This window comes from Bidens hawaiensis, unplaced genomic scaffold (assembly GCF_021521415.1).
Source record: "Bidens hawaiensis isolate Kalapana, Puna unplaced genomic scaffold, B.hawaiensis_p1.1 tig00041444_1, whole genome shotgun sequence".
In the NCBI taxonomy this organism is placed as follows: Eukaryota; Viridiplantae; Streptophyta; class Magnoliopsida; order Asterales; family Asteraceae; genus Bidens; species Bidens hawaiensis.
The window spans coordinates 62,356-73,453 of NW_027497336.1; the positions used below are offsets into that span (position 1 = coordinate 62,356).

General features: G+C 33.5%; 1 pseudogene across 1 annotated transcript; it reads right to left on the reverse strand.

The window, feature by feature from the left end:
- Window positions 1-1,334: 1,334 nt before the first annotated feature.
- LOC143592933 (putative pectin methyltransferase QUA2) lies at window positions 1,335-7,589 on the reverse strand (annotated as a pseudogene). The gene is made up of 9 exons (XR_013146012.1): window positions 7,314-7,589; window positions 5,925-6,608; window positions 5,251-5,386; window positions 4,926-5,165; window positions 4,609-4,834; window positions 3,883-4,058; window positions 2,591-2,894; window positions 2,370-2,508; window positions 1,335-1,893 (listed from the first exon to the last, which is right to left on the reverse strand). The product of XR_013146012.1 is annotated as a putative pectin methyltransferase QUA2 (transcript).
- Window positions 7,590-11,098: the final 3,509 nt, after the last annotated feature.

Here is an 11,098-nt window from a genome sequence, read left to right on the forward strand (position 1 = left end):
CCAACTCGAATCCGCCAACCAGGACTCCAAATCCCTCCACAACCCGGAAGCCTTGAAATCCAACCGACGCTTATTGTAGCTGAAATTTTAGTAATTAATCAGAGAGGGGAAAAAATATAGGATTGTTTTGATTGATGAATGAGGAAAATAATTGTTAAAAATATAGGATTATTGATTGATGAAGGAGGAAAAATTAACGGGGTTAATTTTCTGGGTTTGATTGATGAAGGAGAAAGAAAGATTGAAATTGGAAATTTGGTAAAATCATGTAGGAAAATAAAAATGCCAAGTCATTAGCCACATCAGCAAAAACTTAACCCCGTTATTTTTTTTAACGGGGGATCATAAAACAAAAAACATGGAAAATGTGGGATTGCCAGAGGGAAATAACCGAGGTGAGATTATTATTGGTCAACACATTAAATGTGAGATTATTTAAATCCAATAATCCTTTTATTTAAACCATTTTCTTTAGATAGTTGCTCATTTTCTTGCCCAAGCCCAAGCCCAAGCCCAAGCCCATCAACATTTCTATTTTATTGGGGTAAACACTCTTTTCTAGAGGTGTACAAAACCGTTTAAATTATCAAACCAAACCGGTTTGGTCACACCATGGTCCAAAACGGTTGACTCAAGCAGGTTCGGTTTAGAAACCGGTCTGGGAGCAAGAAAGGTCGAACTGGTCCAACTCGATTTGGTTCGGGTTCGAACCGGTTTAAACCGATTTTTCCTCAAACCGGTCCGGTATTAACACCGGTTTGGTAGTTCAGAAGGGAACCAGTCCCAAAACTTACAGGCGGGGTCGGTTTGGGTGAAACTGATTCTCTTGTCAAACCAGTTCGGGTTGGTTTGCAGTGAACTGGTCCCAAACCGGTTTTTTTACATCTCTATTACATGTATTAAACTTGCTCCTAGGTTGACGGTGATGGTGGCGGTTATGGAGGTAGTGAGTGGTGGAGAAGAAAGAGTTAGTGATTGTGGGACTAATAGTCATTCTTAATTCTTTTATTATTAACAATAATGTCACATCAGCAATAGAACTAACTGAGTTAGTGTTCCGTTAGTTTAATTTGGCAGCTAAGAGTGACATGTAACATTTCTTTAGTTGAGATTATTGCCGACCAAATAGTAGGAGTCAAGAATATTTGAATCTAACAACCCTAAGTAAAATAACCAAAAGTTGATTATTTGCAATTTTTTTTGTTTACTTTTCAGCAATGTCCAAAATTTTAATAAAAAATCAACTTTTCCAAGTAGTATTCAACCGTCCCTAGTTATTTGGCGATTCAGATACGTGATTTAATATGAAATTTTAAACTAAAATTATGATAATATGACCAAGAACATAAACAAATCATAATATTCCCTTCATCATCCAAACCTTTGTATATTAATATTAAGGAGTATATATATATAACTAACATCAATGAATGTTTAACTTCTGCTTATTCCTATAACCATAATCATAATCAAATTCGTCTCGTCTTTCGTATACTTTATAACACCACCACAAACAAAAAAATAACAAAAAACGAGTAATAATATTATCTCGCACCTGTAAATCACCGTGTAATTACATTTGTGCCCATGTTTGCCTTACGGCTCCCACGGGATTTGCTTTTGATCCTTGTGTATTTGTCTGTCGAACCGTCTTTTGTCTCTTTGTATAGTAAAACTTAACAGTTTTCGCGTGTAAAGTGTTGCAAGATCATAAAACTATTTTTTTTTTCAGGAAGGGTATGATCGTCTTTTTACAAAAGGTTTCTGGCAAACGAGGAGCTTTTCGTCGCTATTGCTCTCGATTTCTACAACTCGGGCTTCCCATTTTAACCTCGTAGCAATTGTTCTTGCTGTTTCTATTAAAAAAGTCGTGTCACGTAGTATCACCCAACCCTGCAAATTCAATATTATAAGTTTTTTTTTTCACATTTTAGAATTCAGATTAGTTTATGACCATTTTACCCTTTTCAAGTACATTAAGTTTTTAACCCCGTTTAAATTTTTTAAACAAATATGATTTCAAGAGTCGTAAACGATAAGTAACTATTAAATGACATATATAAAACTTTTAAATGAATAATATTTCCCTGTTTATTTATGTTCTATTTACTTTAGTAATCAATAATAAAATATTTAATTTAAAATATCGAAGAGTATGAAAATAATATTATTTCACACACAGCGAGCCGATAGGAAGAAAAGTGATTTGTTTTTAACAAAAGATAAATCTAATATAAAGTTACAGTCTTGAGTAGCATAAGGGTAAATTTGATATTTCATATTCACCAGTAATAACAGGCATTGATTAGTTACTTTATCAATAATACCTTGAATTTAAAAATATTATTATCGACGAATAATTAAATTACCTCGGGGCGTAGTAACCGGTCTATCTCATAAAATACATCCACTATGCTGCACCGACGTTGCTTTGCGGTTTCAAGCGATAAAAACCCTTCAGCATGAACCAAGTCATAAGTTCTAGGATATGTCGGAAACGCCTCACACCTACAAGCGCTCGTTCAAAAGGTCAAACTTCTTAGTACGGGTCAAAACGGGCCGAAAATCATGTTTAGAATAATATACATACCAATCATGCAGCACACCAAGAAAGCCTCGGTCTAGGATAAGCGGGAGGTTGTTGGGCCCGCTGGTGGGGACCACGTCCATAACCCATACGGATTTCCCAGCTTCCAATAAGGCGGAATTAAAACCGCCAAAATGAGCATTCATGTCGAGAACGTTTCTGACCATGTTATAAGGGGGAACCGGGTCCTCAACCCCGGGTCGTTTCGGGTGGTCTGAAAATATAAGTGGAGAGAGTAGAGACCAGTAGTTTCTGACTGCTGATTTCCAGTTGAGACCATCTTCAATAAGATCATCATAAAGTACACCTGAAAATTAATAATAATAATAATAATAACGATAAAAAATGTATAATCATATTATTCTTTTAAGCATAATGGTAACTAGGGGTGTTAAACGGGTCGTGTTCGTAGGTTGGCGGGTCTAACCCGACACGAACCTGAAAAATTAGCACGATCCCGGACCAGAAAATCATGTCAAACACATGCATCCGACATTTTAATTATTAAATCTTATGTTAATTTCTTTTTAAGTAGACAAAATATATTTAAAAAATAAAAATGAGTTAAACGGGTCAACACGCGAATCTGCTGACCCGAACATGACCCGTTTAGCTAAACGGGCTAACAGGTTCTGCCCGAAACTGACCCTAGCCCATTTATACCAAACCCAAACTAGTGAAATCCATCTTAGGTTAGCGTCATGTCAAAAATTCACACCCGTAATTGTAACCAACTTGTTTGGACCAGAAAAGAGAGGGTCAACATGCGTCATGTAAAGTCACCGACATTCAAAAAAGTTTGAGTTCATGGTAATATGACCCGTGACGGATCATGGTTGAGGTGTTGGTAACTTTGACCATGTTGAGTTTTATGGTTTTTTCTTGCGCAAAATAAGTTGATTAGCCAAAATAAATGCAATTATACCCGATAATAAATTATCGTAATACTTTTCGCACATAAAGATGAATTTTTCATTTTGTTGACTAAAGTTCCATTTTATGTTGCATAATGTTGTTTTACCTAAATGACAAAGAAAGGTAACCAACTTTTTAGGCTAAAAAACTCCATGAATGTTCAAAATGCTTTTTAATAAAACAGACCAACTTTAAAAAAATAATAATTTATGTTGACATTTGACCATGTTGACTTTTTATGTGAGAATAACCTGTGATGCTTTCTTCTTGCTTAAAATAAGTTAGCTAGTTCTTATATGCAAATGCAATTAGTCCTACATTTCATATAACACGAATGTAAAAATAAAATATAAAATTTAAGAATTAAAGAAAATAAATACCATGAATCGCGAGTTCCTTGGAGCTCAATGTGGCTCTAGAAGGCCATTTTGGTCTTTTTTCAATCGGAATCCAACGGCGACTATGAGTTCCTCCAATGCATGCCTCTAGCGGATGATAATACGGGGACTCAACGTCACGGCCCACTTTGCAGATCGAAGGACCGGATCCTTGGCTCCTATTAATTAAAATAACTCACAATAAGATTAATATAATTGCAAGTCTTGACTCTTGTGTCCTATTTATTTTTAGCTATTTAATATTTTTGCAACTCCAACAATGATACTATTATGCACTAAAGTTACAACTTTTTAATCCAAGAATTAAAGATGGGGTCCACAACAGCCAAAAAATTAGAGGTCGAAAGATGGGATGCTTTTGTAAGGGGTCATGCCATAATAGCAACTTTTATATATGAATCAAACACGGCGGGTCGACGTTGACCCGTCAACACTTTTTGGTTCTTTTGCTATGATTTGCATAACACAATTAATAAAAATGCGTTTGAAAAACTACTTTACTAAGATATTAATCTAAATCCGATAAAAAAATAGATTATTATTTAATGTTTACCCTCATGAGATAAAATGTAACCCCAAAACACACACCTTAAAGTAAACGGGTCAAAATTGTGACGTCTATAACAAATGGATATGCCATCAAATGCTAACAATAAGTTTTTAAGAAAATAGAAAATGCAATTTAAAAGAATGGTTAAAGTTTGTTACCTGGAAGCATAACAATCTTTACTACTAGGCTTCTTCCATACAACCGTTTTGTCTTGTTGCGACAATAAATCCCAGCATAGACCTTTGGCAAAATTACGAACAAAATCCCACTTTTTTAATAAATCTTTGTTCTTAACCGAAGCCCGTGTGTTAACGATTGGTGAGGTCCAAACAAAGTATCCACCAGGTCTAAGAACTCGGTCAACTTCAATCAAATGAATACCGTCTACAACATAAAAACCAAAGAACTTGTATGTTCAGTTTTAGTAAATAATAAGATTAACATAAATGCTATAAAAAATATATGTCATTGGTACCTTTGTGATTCCAGACAATCCCGTCCCACGCGCTATGAACCATGTCAAACGAAAGTGACGGGAACGGTAACTTTTAGCAGTAAAAGAAGCAACCATTGCAGGAAGACCTCGTTCAAGCGTTATCTCGACTTGACTCCCGGAAGACTCATAGTTTGCGACACACATAGTTAAAATCTGCTTTTGAAATAAATGTGCCCCGAAGCTACCAAAACCGCATCCTATATCCAATACCGTTCTCACCTGAAAATGATTTTTTTAATAAATGTTATAAAGTGTGTCAATAAGATTCGTTCCAAGAATTATTAGTATTTTTTTTTTCACTTACTCCGGCTTGAACAAGGTAAGATTCGTTTCGTAAACCGATCATTTCTGCGATTTGATGGGAATAATCTTCGATACTATCATCAACCATAGAAGATGCAAAACCAAATGAAATTTGATCATCATCTAACAACATCATCCTGCATCCACATTTACACAATTCTACATTAATATGCAATAAACCAGAAAAACCGATCCGAAACTGAAAAATCCAAACCGGAACAAAAACCGACGGTTTGATTTTATGTTTTTATAAAAACCGAACTTGCGGTTCGGTTTTGGTTTTGCATGTAATAAAAACTGAAAAAACCGAACCGTACCGAATTTCTAAAATCTTTTTTTTATTTTATATTCTAAGTAATTTATAAGAATTTAGTAAATATGTAGCTCATATATTTTTGGCTAAATGTATAATAGTCAATTAGTTAATTATTAACCAAATTGTTTTATAACTAAATTCATTATTTTCGGCTAACTTTTTTTAGCCAATATTTTCAAGATCAAATGCTAAAAACCGAAACCGAACGGTTTCAAAAATCCAGAAAACCAAATTTTTGGTTTTTGGTTTGGTTTTAGCCTAAAACCGAACTGAACCGCACCACGCACACCCCTAAATACCACACTGGTCTAAAAATCATATTTTTTTTTCTTTCAAATTCAATCGAATTTAAAACAAACCTTTTTGTCAAACTTCCAGATGAAAGTACTTGTTGTGCATTAATGTTAACATTATCAATCCAAATAACGTCTCGTCCGGTAGGCCATCTATGCGGAATCTTGTATCCAGAAGGAGGAGGAACTAAACAACTCAGTTTTGACGTGGGCCCGCAATGGCGGTCGTGTTCTTGACCTTCGGTCAAACCCAACTCAAGATTTTCAGTAACATTGAAACAAGGTATGTAATTCTCAACATCAAGCGAGCAAAATTCCGATTCTTTTATTCTGGAAGAACCAAGTGAGAGTTCACCAATGTCCCACAAATCCGAAACAAGTTGTTCTTGAAGCCGTCTGTACCCACGAAACGTGTGACTTCTAGACGCAGTTGTGAGCGATAATGCCCACCAAAACGAACCCATTAGCGCGAGAATTACGATCAAGAATAAACTTAACTTGAGCAAAAATAAAGTTAGTTTATATCGTTTTCTTGACGATACCGGGCTGAACGGATCGGTAACGGTATAACATTTTTCTTGAACATTTTGTTTTGATGGTGAATTTATTGCAAAAACAGATAATCTATTTTTATCAAAATCTTCTTTTTCGGGTTTAAATTTCATCTGGGAATCTTCCAAGTAATCTTGAATATTCCCTGATAATCTTCCACCACCTGAAAAACCTCTATGCAGTGGTCTTGACATTATCCTACATTCAAATATCACACTAAAATGTTAAAAAAAACACCACAAAAATGTCAAAATACATAATTTTTCATATCTGTTAGCTTGAATTAACAGTATGTTGCCCGTTTACCTGTCACTTTATTATAATCGTTTAAATTTGCAATTTATATTTGAAAACAAAATGATCCCAAAAAATAATAATAATAGGATCTTTTCATGTAATTTGTCGTGTTGCCCGTTTACCTGTCACTTTATTTTAATCGTTTGAATTTGCAATTTATATTTGAAAACAAAAAGATCCCAAAAAATTATAAAAATAGGATCTTTTCATGTAATTAGTCAGCTAGATCCATTAAACATAATCAAAATTCAATTTCTTGATAGTGATCATCAAATCCATAAACTTAAAAAATTAAAATAAAATAAAAACTAGAAGTAATAAATATCACATACATGAAAAACAACAAAATTTAGCTGAATTGGATGCTAAAAAACTAAAAAGCTATAAAATTTATCTTGATTATAAGCAAAAAAATTCAATATCAAGAAAGTGATCTCCAAACCCCCAAAATAAATAAATAAATAAATAAATAAATAAAGCAAAAGGGTATTAGATATTATGAATATCACATACATAAAGATGCAAACTTAATAATAATATTATAAAGAAACCAACAAAAATCAGCTGAATTTGATGCTAAAAAGGAATAAAAACTGAAAATTTTACCTTGAATATATGCAAGAAATTCAACCAAAATCCAGAATATCAGCCACTTATTCTGCAATCATTAATAACTCCATAGTTTGATACAGCAACCTCACAGCTAATTTGTCATCTTGTTACACAGACTCTGCAGAATTTAAAACTTAATTTATAATAACAATAATAATAATAATAATAATAATAATAACAGAAGTTGTGAGTGTATCCAATCACAAATAAGGTATGCAGCTTGTGAACACTAGTGAGTACTCATTTGAACTATATAGTAACAAAGATAGAGATAGAGAAAGATGAGAGAGAGAGAACATATACATATACATATATATAGATTATTTATTTATATTAAATATATAAAGATAAATGATACCAGATTTGTATGTATGTGATGTATGCATACTGTAACACGCAATGGAGAGTGACAGATTATATCATTTTTTCTTGAAGTTTGGATAAATAAATTAATAATAATAATGATAATAATAACAAAATTTAACGCGGAAATAAAATAAAAATAATAAAATAATAAAAATTCTCTCTTTCACATAATTACAAACAAACACATAGCAAGCATTAATGGGACATGTGTTTAGCAAGCTGTAATTAATTAACTATATATATTATTAGAAAGCTAATTAATGTGATTCACATCAGATTAGTTAATTAGCTAACCACTTAGACTGAGATAGGGGGCGCAAATGAGACTCGAGATCGGATTAATAAAAAATTTAAAATGAGATGAGTTTTTTTGAGCTGAGTCTCAACTAAAGCTCGCTTGGTTATCGAGTCTGAGCTCAAGTCTTGTATACAGGACCGACAGGTCAGAAAAGTAGGCAAAGTGAAAAAATTTCCTGGGCCCGCTTTTCCATGGTCCCCGGAATTTTAGTCTTTTAGTTTAAAACTGTTTAAAAAAATTTGTTTAATAAAGTTATATTTCAGGGTCTATTTTTCTACTATACTCGGGCCTTTGATTTTTGGGGATTCACTGGAATGCTCATATTTGTATGGGAAATTTGTTTAGGCTTGTCAAGCCTAAACGGGTTTTATGTGTTATTTAAGTTTTACATCTTTTGAAATTCTGCATATTAATTTCACACCACATAACTAAGTTCGATCCGAGCTTTGGCTCGTTTAAGTACTGCATGAGCTCAGCCTCATTTACGATTTTTATCAAACTTAATTAAATAACTAAAAACATGTATAAATAAATTCATCAATAATAAACGAGCCGACCCACTCGCGAGCTACTCAAAATTAGACCGATAAAAACTCGAAATGATAAAACTCAAAACGAGGCGAGCTTTTTCGAGCTCGGACCTCAAATAAAGTAGCTAAGCTCGAGCCTGATGTGTCTTTAAGTTTTACCTATTTGAGTTCCCGTATAATAATGTAATGATGTAAGCACAACTAAGCTTGAGTCGGGCTTTAGCTTATCATGACTATTAAAGTAATTAAAAATATATAAAAAAAAACGTATGATATAAAAACCTAGCTTGAAAACACGAGTCAAGCTTGGGCTTTAAAACAGTTCGACTCGTTTACGCCGCACAGCTTAGAATTAATATAGAATTAGGTGTTACCTCGAGCCCCCGTCGGTAGACATCACCGAGTGGATCTACCACCGGAATTACCGGCAAATGTAGACACGTTATGATATTAATATTAATAATAATATTAATATTAATTATAAAAAATAATAATAATTAGACCGGTGGCATTGAAGGATGGATGATCACAACCTCCGGCCACGTCATATATAAATAAATAAACCCTAGAAAGAAAGAAAGAAAAATAAATTTGAATAATTTTTGTTGTTGAATATGAAATTATTGATTCTGTGGTAAATGTTAAAGAAAGAAATTGTACGTGTTCTGAAAATCGGTACTTGATGGTTTAATTAATAATAATGTTAGTACCAAATCTTGATAAAGGGATTTTCAGCCTTTTCATTTTTACTCTTTCCATGGGTCTATATGGGGCAATATATCATATTATTCATATAATTTTATTTTTTTTTAATAAATCACTTTTTTCCCTTTTTATGATATTTACAGTTATATTATTTGAACTTTTTTAAACAACCACTGAATCCTTTATTTATTATATCGGGATACACTCGTCTTTGAATTCGGGAAAAAACCCTCACATAATGTCAACGCCCGTGAACACTCGCCCGAAGGTACGACAGTGTGGTGAGACAAACTCATTTAGTTCAAGGATTTAACTAGTGAAAGACACATACTCGTCTTTGAAACTAAATGTTGAAGGTATGAATTGAACATGGGTCACATGAACCACCAAATCTCAGTCTCTTCTTTATCACCATACCACTAGCTCATTAGAATATATTCTTTCAATTAATATTTATACTTAAAATTTAATTTATATAAGCTTTAGCTTTTGGATTTTTAACGGTTTTGAGAAGTCGAAAGATGTATACCACACCGCCTCCTTAGGGAAGCTAAGGTTATGGGAAAAATGAATAAAAAAATAACATATCACTGTTGTAAAATCGCTAGTCGGGCGGTGGGATGGGGACTAGCGAATAATCAGGATTAATCGGATCAGATTTTAATGTATAGTTTTTAGCTTTATATACACATTTTTATATGTAAGTTTCAGTTTTACACATACACAAACACATTTTGGGCGGAAATTGGTTGGAATCTCGCTGGAAACCGCTGGTTTTTGTTGGAATCTCGCCGAAAACCGCTGATTTTGGTCGGAATCTCACTGAAAACCGCTGATTTTGGTTGGAATCTTGTCGGAAATCGCTAATTTGGCTGGAATTTGACAATTGACCGATTAATTTACCGATTAGCCCGAAATTAATTAGTGAAGTCGGAACTAGCGATTAATTAAGGATTAATCGACGTCCAGTCGGGATTTTTGCAACACTGCGCCTTATATAGATGACAAAGAGTTCATATTACGTTAGGAAAGAAAAGATGCATATATCGCACCCTTAGACCACTTGTTATGTTAAGATGAAAGGGTCTTTTGTGACACATATAACATCTTAGCAAATGGGGAAATGTACGTGAGTGAGTGAACTTTTGTTTAGATAATTAAAAAATGAAGTGATGAGGTAGCTAAATCTATTTGGCTAGAAGGACATTTAAATTTAGGCAATGCTCGTGATGACACTAGAGCTACATGTGATTGAAGGTGTTATGGTGGTGGGTGCCAAAGCATGTTGGCTTGGCTCGTTTAACGTCCCAAACAAAGGACCATAACGGATGGTGTTATGGTCAATTTAAACATATGTCATGTTTATAGTTATGTATACATATGTGCTCCACACTTATGTCCACCAATATTGTAATACATACGTATTTTCATCATTTACAATTTTGTATGTTATCTAAAAATGACACTTCCATGGTAGTTAAGTGTTAGATATTCATCATCTAAACGATTGTGACACATGTACATAATATTTTGGCCGCATTTGTGTATCGGTAACGACAGAAACATTCATTTGCTATAAGTGTGTGAATCGAATAAATAGTCACACCATTTAAGTGATATAAGTATTATGATGCTTAATAAGTTTGTTAAAGATGAATATTGAACATTAAGAGCATCATCACCAATGGTGCCTATATGGCACTGTCCGAAAATTGAGAGAGAGAGATGAAAGATAAAAGGAGGAAACTGTCTACATTGTCAGTCGTTTTTGTGAGAAATAAAAGGGGATAGAGAATAGAGAAGAAATGATACTAAAGTTGAGACGACATGAGACATTTTTTTTCTCCATTAGAGATGCTCTGCTAGTAATGAAACACATT